At 56.9% G+C, this 10,879-nt stretch overlaps 2 long non-coding RNA genes across 2 annotated transcripts; both read right to left on the minus strand.

The window, feature by feature from the left end:
* Positions 1–409: 409 nt before the first annotated feature.
* LOC141731952 (uncharacterized) lies at positions 410–2,006 on the minus strand. The gene is made up of 5 exons (XR_012583840.1): positions 1,890–2,006; positions 1,307–1,342; positions 1,144–1,182; positions 684–752; positions 410–592 (listed from the first exon to the last, which is right to left on the minus strand). It is a non-coding gene; the product is annotated as an uncharacterized LOC141731952 (long non-coding RNA).
* Positions 2,007–8,770: 6,764 nt separating this feature from the next.
* On the minus strand, positions 8,771–10,673 carry LOC141731865 (uncharacterized). Its single transcript, XR_012583782.1, has 5 exons — positions 10,514–10,673; positions 9,926–9,961; positions 9,763–9,801; positions 9,303–9,371; positions 8,771–8,903 (listed from the first exon to the last, which is right to left on the minus strand). It is a non-coding gene; the product is annotated as an uncharacterized LOC141731865 (long non-coding RNA).
* Between the last annotated feature and the right edge of the window lie 206 nt (positions 10,674–10,879).

The following is a 10,879-nucleotide window of genomic DNA, read 5'->3' on the forward strand; positions in this document are numbered from 1 at the left end:
GGTTATTTTGCATGCCCTCTGATGCCCCCCCCCCCCCCCCCATGTCTCCTTTCACTGTCCGGGGACAAGGGCTATTAAGTTAGCTTTAGGCCGGGCCATACTGATACAAAAGGAGCAATTAACAAAAACAACCAGTGATTACAATAACAAACAGGTAGAACTCCACCTTGGCAGCAACTGGTGTAACTGGTTCACACTGCAAACTTTTTTTTTTTTTAATTGGCAGATTTTTTACTTATAACAACCTACAACCTTTCTCACCACCTGGAACCCACCCCCCCAGTCAATCCACTCCCCCTGGACTCTGCACAACTCCAAACACACCATTTGTCTGGGGGAAAGCACAGACTGTGTCAAGGAAGCAGAGCCCAGACCTGGCCTGACTTCCCAGGACCGCCGGAAAGGAGGAAATCCAGACCCATAGACACACACATGGACACAGAGCAAAGCTTTGCTCAAGGGGTTTACTGATTCTTGATGAATGATTATTCAGGGGAAATGGCCCAGGGCTCAAAGAGTTCAGGGGGTTCCTCCAGGGATGATCATCTCCTCATGCCACTGGAGAGGATAAAGTCCACTGGTCCTTCACACCCTAAAAGACAAAGCCAAGAACGTGACCTCTGGAGCCCACTGGGCCATGGATGGGCTTTGTCCCCAGCCCTATCCCTGCAGGCACGGCTCACCTAGGCATCCAGAGAGGCAGCCAGGCGCTTCTGCCGCAGGAGAGCCCGCAGCTCTTCAGCCACAGGGGGCTGGGGACAAAGGCAGTGTTAGAGACACACTGGGGGCACTGGGCTGCACTGGGAGGCAGGGGAGAGCAGGGCGGCCTTGGGGAAGGGGCTGTGGCAGCAATTGGGTGCAGGAGCTGCTGTGCTGCTGCCCAGAAGCACTGGGCTCCTGGCCAAGAGGCACAGCTGGGGCAGGGGCTGTGTCCTGGCTCATCCAGGGGGTCCTGGCATGACAGGGATGGGAATGTTGCAGGGCCCTGGGAAAAGGCTTCCCTGGGGAGGAGCCGTGGGGCAGGGAATTGTCTGAGCTGTCAGGAGGCGTGCACTGGGCTGTGCTGGGACACACTGGGAGGGCCTGGGCTGTGGTGGCCATGCAAGGGGAGGGTCTGACACCAGCAGAACATGTGGTACCCACCAGAGGCGTTTCCAGGACCACAACATTGTCTAAATCCAACTGCAGAGAGACCAGGAGACCTCGCTGGTCACTGGGATGTCCTCAGTGCCAGCAAGGGATGGGAGGACACCACTGTCCCCCAGTTCCCTGAGGGGATGCCCTCCAAAGGTAGCAGCCCACTCACCTCCCGGAGATCATCTTGGGTTCCCTCCAGGAGTGCCTGGAAAGGAGAACAAAGGCTGGGTCCGGACTGGACCTTGTGGGGCTGGGGGGAGGACCCAGTGTGCAGGGAGCAGGGCACAGGCAGAGGGATGGGAATTCAGGGCCTCCAAGGAGATCTGTTTGAGGTGGGGGGAGACCCAAAGACACTGATCTGGGGTCAACTGAGGGCCCAAGGGACAGGGCTGGGGGTATGGAAGGAGCAGGGTGTGAGGTACAGGGGAGGAGAAAGGAAGTGTAGGGACATGGGAGTGCAAGAGAGGGGCTTGGTGGGGATAGAAGTATGAGGACAGGTGGGGACAAAAGCAACAGGACTGGGAGATGATGTGGGAGTGGGGGTGAGTCAGGGAATTGTACAGGGGGAGCCCTCTGCAGTGGCCAGGAAGAAAGGCAAAGGATTGAGGGGGGTCATGGAAGGAAAGGCCTCAGGAATGGCCAGTGGGAGGGCACCTGGGGACCCTGAATGGGACACAGAGGAGGGACCAAAAGGGTGGGATGGGAGGCCAGAAAGGGCAGGAAGTGGGGAAAGCGTTTGGCTGGTGCCTCACCTTGGCCTGTGCCGGGGGGCACAGCAGGATGGAGAAGAGCAGGGCCACGCTGAGCACAGCCACCTTCATCTTCCTCTGGCTCTGGGCAGCGCTTTCTGAGGCTGCAGCAGATGAGGAGCACCTTTATCCCTGCTGGGACTCCTCCCTGCACCCTCCCTGCCAGCCCCCAGGCCAAAGTCCAGCTTGGCACAGCCCCCAGCCCTGGCTACAAGCCCAGCCCTGGCACAGAATCCATCCCACCCCACCTGTGGCACGGATCCAGCCCCCTCGCCCGGCATCCCTCCAGCTTCCTGCACGGGGCAGCTGCCTCTGGAAGGGCCCAGGCACCTGGGGGGCCAAGGGGGGCAGGCAGGGAGCCAAAGGCGCCTGGGGACCCTGTGGGGACAACCCTCAGTCCAACTCAATCCGTCCTCCAACTGCCCCCAGTGCCAGATCCCCCATCTCCTGCTGCCCCTCCCCTCCCAGAGCTTTCCCTGGGACACCCCAGAGCTGAGCCCGGCCCCAAACCCAACATGTGGGAGAACAAGGGGAACAAGGGACATGTGATCAGGTGGCTGATTGGCATCTCAGACACTACAGGCACTGGGGAGCACTGCGCAATGCTGATCACCTGCAGACAAGGCTGAGGGCTGGGGAATGGCTAAGCAGTGACAATTCCCACATCCACACAACCTGATATCCCTTTCCCTGAGATGCCAAACCCGACCAAGCTCCATGCCCAGAGCACTGTCCAGAGGGGAATATGCCCTGCTCTGCCCCTCATCCTCTCACACCTGCAGCCACGGAGCCCTCCCAGAGACCCTTAGTCATGGCCCTGGCTCTGGGCCCAGGCCAGCACTGGCCCTGAGCAGGATGTGCCCATCCCAGGGACATGGGGAAGTGTGCACCTGTCCCCATGCAGCCACTCGGAGCTAATTGGCGTAACAGAGGTGCCCTGTGAAGAGGAGGGGTGTTGGTGCCCTGCCAGCATCTCTGACAAGCCCTGTTTACCCAGGCCCTGAGGCACCAGGAGGACATTCAGACATCTTGGGCTTTCAGGAAGGAAAATCCACAGTGAACTGGTTCCTGAGAGCTGTCCAAGGCTGTGGTTCCTGTTTGACATTCCAGGGCATTAGTGAAGGGTTCTGCACCTCTCTTTTTCCAGGGACTTTTTGGATCCATCAGAGAAGTGTATGACCCAGCTGGGAAAACATTTCAGGCCATTGCCTTGACTGTTTGCTCTGGAACTCACCCAAGGAGGTGCAGGGCCCAGGAAGATTTTTCTGTGGAGAGCCCCAGGGCTGAGAGACCAGAAGTTACCCGTGGGAGATCCTTGACTGATGGACAAGAGCTGTGATGTCATTGGGTTGCTGAAGACACCATGGAATGGAATTGAGGACGTGTCCGCAGGATTCTAATTGCAGAATAATGGCCAAGGTGAGATCCAGACCTCCTTGGAGATCAGTGCCAGTCAGGGGGGTGGTGCTGGACAGCCACTGGCCACGTGCCACCAGCCCAGGCAGAAGGAGCTGGACAAGCTCAGAGGCTCCCAGTGTGGGCAGATTGGCCCTGCAGCTTCAGGGACCCCATGGGAATGTCCCTGCCCCCCTCAGGTCTGTGCATGAGCTGTGCAGAGTCTCTCCCTCCAGCTCTCAGCAGCATTTCAGCAATGAGATATTTCCCCTCTTTGACTGACTGGTGCTTTTGCACAAACAATTTACATCAGGGTTCTCAGCACACGAAAGGCTCAGACTTCATGGAGCAGCTCCAGAGCAGGCTGAAATGCTCCAAAGGGTTGGAGCACCTCTTTGACAGAGACAGGCGGGGGGAGTTGAGGTGGTTCAGTCTAGATCAGAAAAGGCCATGGGGAGACCCAATTGAGACCTTGCAGGACTTCAAGGAACCTCACAAGAAATGTGGGGAGAAATGTTTTAGTAGGGCTTGTCTCACTGGGAAGAGGAAATGGTTTTAAAGCAGAAGAAAATAAGTTCAGACTGGAGATAAGGAAGAAATCTTTGATGCTGTGGTGGTGAAACACAGGCACAGGTTTCCAAGGCACCTGGTGGATGCCCCATTCTTGGAAATATTCTGGTTGGATGGGCTCTGAGCAGCAGGATGGAGCAAAAGATGTCTGTGCTCCCTACCCACACAAGGCCCTGTGGTGTCAGATTCCAGAGGGGTAGGTGTCTCTTGTAGGATTCAGTTCCCTTGGAGAGCAGAGGGAACACACAGCAGCACAGATGTCAGGAACGTCCTCCCATGGAGATGGCAATATTCTGCATCCACAGGCTCAGGCTGCCCATTTTTGTGTCTTTGTCGATGGACACCAGTGTCAGAAGAGACTGAGAACCAGGAGGCCCCACAGTGTCTCTGAGTACCTTCAGTTCCGGGAGGCCACACAGAATTCCAGGGTGTGGCGTAAGTTCCTTTGTTATGAAACTGTGCTGTGATAAACAAAAGTTTGTTCCAGTTGCCCCCCATGCATGTTGGTTTGTCCTGGAGATGTACCTTCCCATCCCTCTGTCCATCTCCCTCAAGACTTCCCCTAATTCCAGATCCTTCCCTGCCACTGAGGGAAACCCTGCCCTCCTCCCTTGTCCATTACAGAAACCCCACCTTTCTCTCTAGAAACTTCTGTGTCCATCTTGTATCCCTTGAATGCCAATTGCTATGCTCAGTCCACTCTCCTCCCCTGTTGTTCCCCGCTGGCTGCCATAATGTGTGCCCTGCCCTGTGCTCCTCCCCAGGTTTCTGCCGTTGCTCCTGGTTTGTATCCTCCCCATATTCCCTGTGCCGTACTGAAGCTATTGGAACTTTTGCTGTCACTTGTCCCTGCACCCTCTCGGAGATTAAATCCTCTTGGGAATCTGCACAAGTGATCTCTCTCTTTCCTTGGCTCTGGGTTTCTCAGCTCAGGACAACATCAGTGGCTGCACAGAGCAGCTGCTGCTTCTGGGAGACAGCGGCCCTGCTTGTACCACCAGCCAAACCAGCCCCAAGGGCGGACAGGGAGTGGCCACTCCTGACACGGGCCAGGAGACAGGGCTGGGTGCAGACATCTCCGAGTGGCCGCCATGTCACCAGGGCCCCTTTGGCTCCATGAGGCCCCACAGAATCCCAGGGCACCTTTGGCTCCATGAGGCCCCACAGAATCCCAGGGCCCCTTCGGCTCCATGAGGCCCCACAATGTCAAAAGGACCCCTGGACACCACAAGGCCCTGAGGTATCCCAATGGATCCTTGGTTCCAACTGGCCTTGCTTTGTCACAAGGGCCTCTGGATTCCCTGAGACCCCACAGTGTCACAGTGTCCCCTTGTTTCCACAAGCCACAGGGTCACAATGAACATCTGTAGGCACCAGAGTGTCACAGCATCCCCTTAGTTCCATGAATTCCACAGTGTCACAATGTCCCCTTGGTGCCACTTAGTCCTGCAGTGTCACAATGGTTCCTGGGAACCATGAGGCCCTGAGAGATCACAGTGGATGGTTCCATGAGGCCTCACAGGTTTGCATCTCCCTTCGGTTCCACAGGGCCCATGGCCACAAAGGGGCTTTTGGATTCTACAAGGGCCCAGAGTGTCACAGAGCCCCTGTGATCCCATGAGTCCCGGCAGTGTCACCATGTCCCCAGGAGGCCATGCAGTGTCACCATGTCCCCATGAGGCCATGCAGTCTCACCATGTCCCCAAGAGGCCCTGTAGTGTCACAATGTCCCCATGAATCCTACCAGTGTCACAATGTCCCCAGGAGGCTCTGCAGTGTCACAGAGGAGCAGCACTGGAGTGGGCACAGACCCAGGGGAGGTTTGGCAGCGTTCCCCTCTCTGTGACACCACAGTGGTGGCAGCCCCAAAATTCCACTCTTTATGACCCCACAGCAATGGCTGCCCCAACATTCCCTTCTCTGTCACACCAGAGCAGTAGCAGCACCAACATTCCCCTCTCTGTGACACCATAGTGGTGGCAATCCTGACCTTCCCCTCTCTGTGACACTGCAGTTAGGGCAGCCCTAAGTCCCTTATCTGTGCCACCACAGCTGTGACACCCCTAGTCCCCCTCTCTGTGACACCAGAGGTGGCACCCCCAGCATTCCCCTCTGTCTGACACCAACACAGTGGCAAACTAAAGATTCCCCTCTCTATGAGAAAGCAGTGGATGCAGCCCCAACATTCCAATCTCTCTGACACCACATCGGTGGCAGGCCCAACGTTCCCCTGTCTATGAAAACACAGAAGTAGCAGCTCCAATATTCCCCTCTCTGTGACACTGCAGCAGTAGCAGCCCCAGTGTTCCCTAGTCTGTGACACTGCAGCGATGGCAGCTCAAAAGTTCTCTCAGTGACACCATTGCTGTGGCAGCCCCAGTGTCCCCCTCTCTGTGGCACTGCAGTGGTGGAAGCCCCCAATTTCCCCTCTTTATGACACTGCAGGAGTGGCTGTCTGAAGTTCTACTCTCTATGACAGCACCACAGTGGCAGTTCCAACATTCCCCTCTTTGTGATATCTCAACATTTGCAGCCTCAGTGTTCCCCTGTCAGTGACACCACAGTGGTGGCAACCTCAGTGTTCCCCTCTCTGTGACATGACAGCGGTGGCAATACCAATGTCCCCTTGTTTATGACGCCAAAGCGATTGCAACCCCTTTGTTCCCCTGCCTGTGACACCACAGAGGTGGCACTCCCAGCGTTCTCCTGTCAAGGACAGCATTGCAGGGGCAGGCCCAACCTTCCCCTCTCTATGACACTGCAGGGATGGCAGCCCCAAATGTTCTCCTGCTTGTGACACCACAGTGGTGGCAGCCCCAGTGTTCCTTTCTATGACAGCACAGCAGCAGCCGCCCCAACCTTCACCTCTCTGTGACCCCACAGCCCTGGCAGCCCCAGTGTTCCCCTCTCTGTGACACCACAGCTGTGGCAGTCCTGTTTTCCTGGTCTCTGTGACACCACAGCTGTGGCAGTCCCGTTGTCCCAGTCTCTGTGACACCACAGTGGTTGCTGCCCAAACGTTCCCCTCTCTGTGACACTGCAGCTGTGGCAGCAGCACTCGAACAGAAGCAGCAGCTGTGGAACAACAGGGGAGCAGGGGAGGAGCAGAGACAGAGCTCTGGAACAGCAGGGGATGAGCAGTGGTAGAGCAATGGTGGACGAGCAGAGGAACTGTGCTGGAACATCCCCAGAGCAGCAGTGGAGCAGCTTTTGAGGAGCAATGGAGTGACCATGGAAAAGGTGGAACAGTGGTGGCACAGGAAACACAGCCATGAACAGTGGTGGCACATTGGTGACACAGTGGTAGCACATACGTGGCACATTGGTGGCACACTGGTGGCACTTTGGTGGCATATTGGAGACATGTTGGTGGCACGTTCGTGGCACACTGGTGGCACATTAGTAGCACATTGGTGGCACATCGGAGGCATGTTGGTGGCACGTTGGTGGCACGTTTGTGGCATGTTGGTGGCATGTTGGTGGCACGTTGGTGGCACATTGGTGCCACGCTTGTGGCATGTTGGCGGCACAGGCCCCACAGCCATGGAGCAGCGCCAGAGATGCCGAAGCTGCGGGACACAAAGCAGCTCCAAGCTCTGTGTCCTGCAGGAGCCAGCCCCTCACACCAGACCAATCCCATCAGGCTGACCCAGAGCAGGGGCAGCAGCAGGAATTGCTGCTGGGCTCTGGAAGGCACGGATGAAGAACACTTAATGGTGCCCTGGGGGTTTGATCCTGCTCATTGTGGCCTCTTTAGTGATGCCGGGACAGTTCCAGTCCACCTGAAGTCATGAACTCAGGAGATACTCAGGACAAAAGCAATCAACTGCCTTCTTTACTGCAGGGAAACACAGCTTGGGAGAAGTTTAATGATTCCTGATTTAGGAACCAAACTGGGTCAGTTATTGGCCTGTGGTTTGTTCTAGTCCAAGGAGCAATTTCCAAAGTGCTGCACTTTGGCATTAAAAATGAGCGACGTGCCTCATCACCTGGATATTGCACTTGGAGTACAGAGCTATTTGTGGTTGTTATGATTGAGAAAATCACTGGAATTCTTTTCCTGATTTCACTCTTTTTTCCTCTGTCTGGGATGAAGCCTCCAACACTCCCTGCAGGTCTGCTTTCCAGAATCTGCTCCTCTGGAGTTGGGATGGGACAAATGAGCAGTGGGAAGAGGGAGGAAAATGGACCATTCAAACACAAACTCTATTTTTGTAACCTCTGGATTTCAGTGTTTAGAAACCAGCATTGATAGTTTTCTCTGACCAAATCCCTCATTTCTCACTTTTGCCCCGGCAGAAAACCTTCCTTTGGCCCCATTTAAGAACTGACCCTGGGAAACACCTCAGTGAAGATGCTTTTTTTGTTGGTTTTACTAACAGATGACAAGAAAATCAATGCAAAGGGAGGGATGAGGGAGAGGGCAGAAACAATTCCTTTCTTTTGTCTTCCTGGTGGAAAATCTCCTGTGGAGGTTGTGCTGCAGCCGGAGACGGCCAAGGCCAAGGGCTGAGGGAAGCGATTCAGTTGAGGCAGCTGAGACATCTCCTCCCTGGTTTGCAGCCCTGGGGCTGGCAGGGGACACAGCTGCCCCCCGTGCACCCCACACCCCCTGGAATGGGGGATTCTTCCTGCCTCTGCCAGATGCTCCTTCTCATCCCTGGCCTGGGTGCTCCTGGTCTGAGCTCCCTGCTATGGTCACTGCTGGGGTTGGGGAGCAGGAGGGAGGAGTTCAGTGCCAACCTGGGAGGTGCCAGCGGGGTCAGAGATGTGTGGAGGTGACAGTGACAGAGTGACAGGATGTGCAGATGGACACAGGGACAAGACAACGCCTCTGGGGGAAACTTTCCTCTTTGAGATTTAGGGAAATTTCCTTTGGAACACACACACGGACACAGACACACAAACACAGAGTGTAGCTTTGCTGAAAGGGTTTATTTCTCATTTGAGGAAAAAGGCCCAGGGCTCAGCGGGGATCAGGTGATTTCTCCAGAGGTGATCATCTCCTCATGCCACTGGAGGAGGACAGGACATGGTTTTCACCAACAGTTCCTAAGACAAAGAGCCCAAAATGTGATCCCCTGTGTCCCCTGGGACAGGTGAGGGGCCGTGTGCCCACCCCTGTTTCTAGAGGGTGAAAAGAATTGAGGTTCTGGATAAACCCAGGACAGGATTTGGCCCCTCAGATCCACAGGATTCCCAGACCCCATAAGCCCTGGGATGCTCCAAAACCTGCCTAAGAACCTCACTGCCCCCAGGGGGACTGTGGGGTTCCCAGAGCTGCCCAAGTAAAAGGAAAGACTTGGGGGCTTCTCGGAGCAGCACCCCCAAGAAACAATCAGAGAAAGCTCCTTTCTGTCCCTCTGCTGGCCCCAAACTCTGCCCAACCAGAACACTCCAGGGTCCCCACAGGATCACGTGGGAGCCAAAGGAGCACCAAGTGCTGCTCACCTATCCATGGAGAGCGGCAGCCAGGCGCTTCTGCCGCAGGAGAGCCCGCAGCTCTTCAGCCACAGGGGGCTGGGGACAAAGGCAGCATTAGAGACACACTGGGGGCACTGGGCTGCACTGGAAGGCAGGGGAGAGCAGGGGGGCCTTGGGGAAGGGGCTGTGGCAGCAATTGGGTACAGGAGCTGCTGTGCTGCTGCCCAGAAGCACTGGGCTCCAGGCCAAGAGGCACAGCTGGGGAAGGGGCTGCGTCCTGGGTCATCCAGGGGGTCCTGTGGTGACAGGGATGGGAATGCAGCAGGGCCCTGGGCAAAGGCTTCCCTGGGGAGGAGCCGTGGGGCAGGGCATTGTCTGGGCTGTCAGGAGGCGTGCACTGGGCTGTGCTAGGACACACTGGGAGGGCCTGGGCTGTGGTGGCCATGCAAGGGGAGGGTCTGACACCAGCAGAACACGTGGTACCCACCAGAGGCGTCTCCAGGACCACAACATTGTCTAAATCCAACTGCAGAGAGACCAGGAGACCTCGCTGGTCACTGGGATGTCCCCAGTGCCAGCAAGGGATGGGGGGACACCACTGTCCCCCAGTTCCCTGAGGGGATGCCCTCCAGAGGTAGCAGCCCACTCACCTCCCGGAGATCATCTTGGGTTCCTTCCAGGAGTGCCTGGAAAGGAGAACAAAGGCTGGGTCCGGACTGGACCTTGTGGGGCTGGGGGGAGGACATGGGTGCAGGGAGCAGGGCACAGGCAGAGGGATGGGAATTCAGGGCCTCCAAGGAGATCTGTTTGAGGTGGAGGGAGACCCAAAGACACTGATCTGGGGTCAACTGAGGGCCCAGGGGACAGGGCTGGGGGTATGGAAGGAGCAGGGTGTGAGGTACAGGGGAGGAGAAAGGAATTGAAGTGTAGGGACATGGGAGTGCAAGAGAGGGGCTTGGTGGGGACAGAAGAATGAGGACAGGTGGGGACAAAAGCAACAGGACTGGGAGATGCTGTGGGAGTGGGACGTGAGTCAGGGAATTGAACAGGGGGAGCCCTCTGCAGTGGCCAGGAAGAAAGGCAAAGGATTGAGGGGGGACATGGAAGGAAAGGCCTCAGGAATGGTCAGTGGGAGGACACCTGGGGACCCTGAATGGGACACAGAGGAGGGACCAAAAGGGTGGGATGGGAGGCCAGAAAGGGCAGGATATGGGGACAGCGTTTGGCTGGTGCCTCACCTTGGCCTGTGCCGGGGGGCACAGCAGGATGGAGAAGAGCAGGGCTATGCTGAGCACAGCCACCTTCATCTTCCTCTGGCTCTGGGCAGCGCTGCCTGAGGCTGCAGCAGGTGAGGAGCACCTTTATCCCTGCCGGGACTCCTCCCTGCACCCTCCCTGCCAGCCCCCAGGCCAAAGCCCGGCTTGGCATAGCCCCCAGCCCTGGCTACAAGCCCAGCCCTGGCACAGAGTCCATCCCACACCACCTGTGGCACGGATCCAGCCCCCTTGCCCGGCATCCCTCCAGCTTCCTGCACGGGGCAGCTGCTCCTGGAAGGGCTCAGGCACCTGGGGCACCAAGGGGGGCAGGCAGGGAGCCAAAGGCAC

Source organism: Zonotrichia albicollis, chromosome 26 (genome assembly GCF_047830755.1).
Source record: "Zonotrichia albicollis isolate bZonAlb1 chromosome 26, bZonAlb1.hap1, whole genome shotgun sequence".
NCBI classification, from domain to species: Eukaryota; Metazoa; Chordata; class Aves; order Passeriformes; family Passerellidae; genus Zonotrichia; species Zonotrichia albicollis.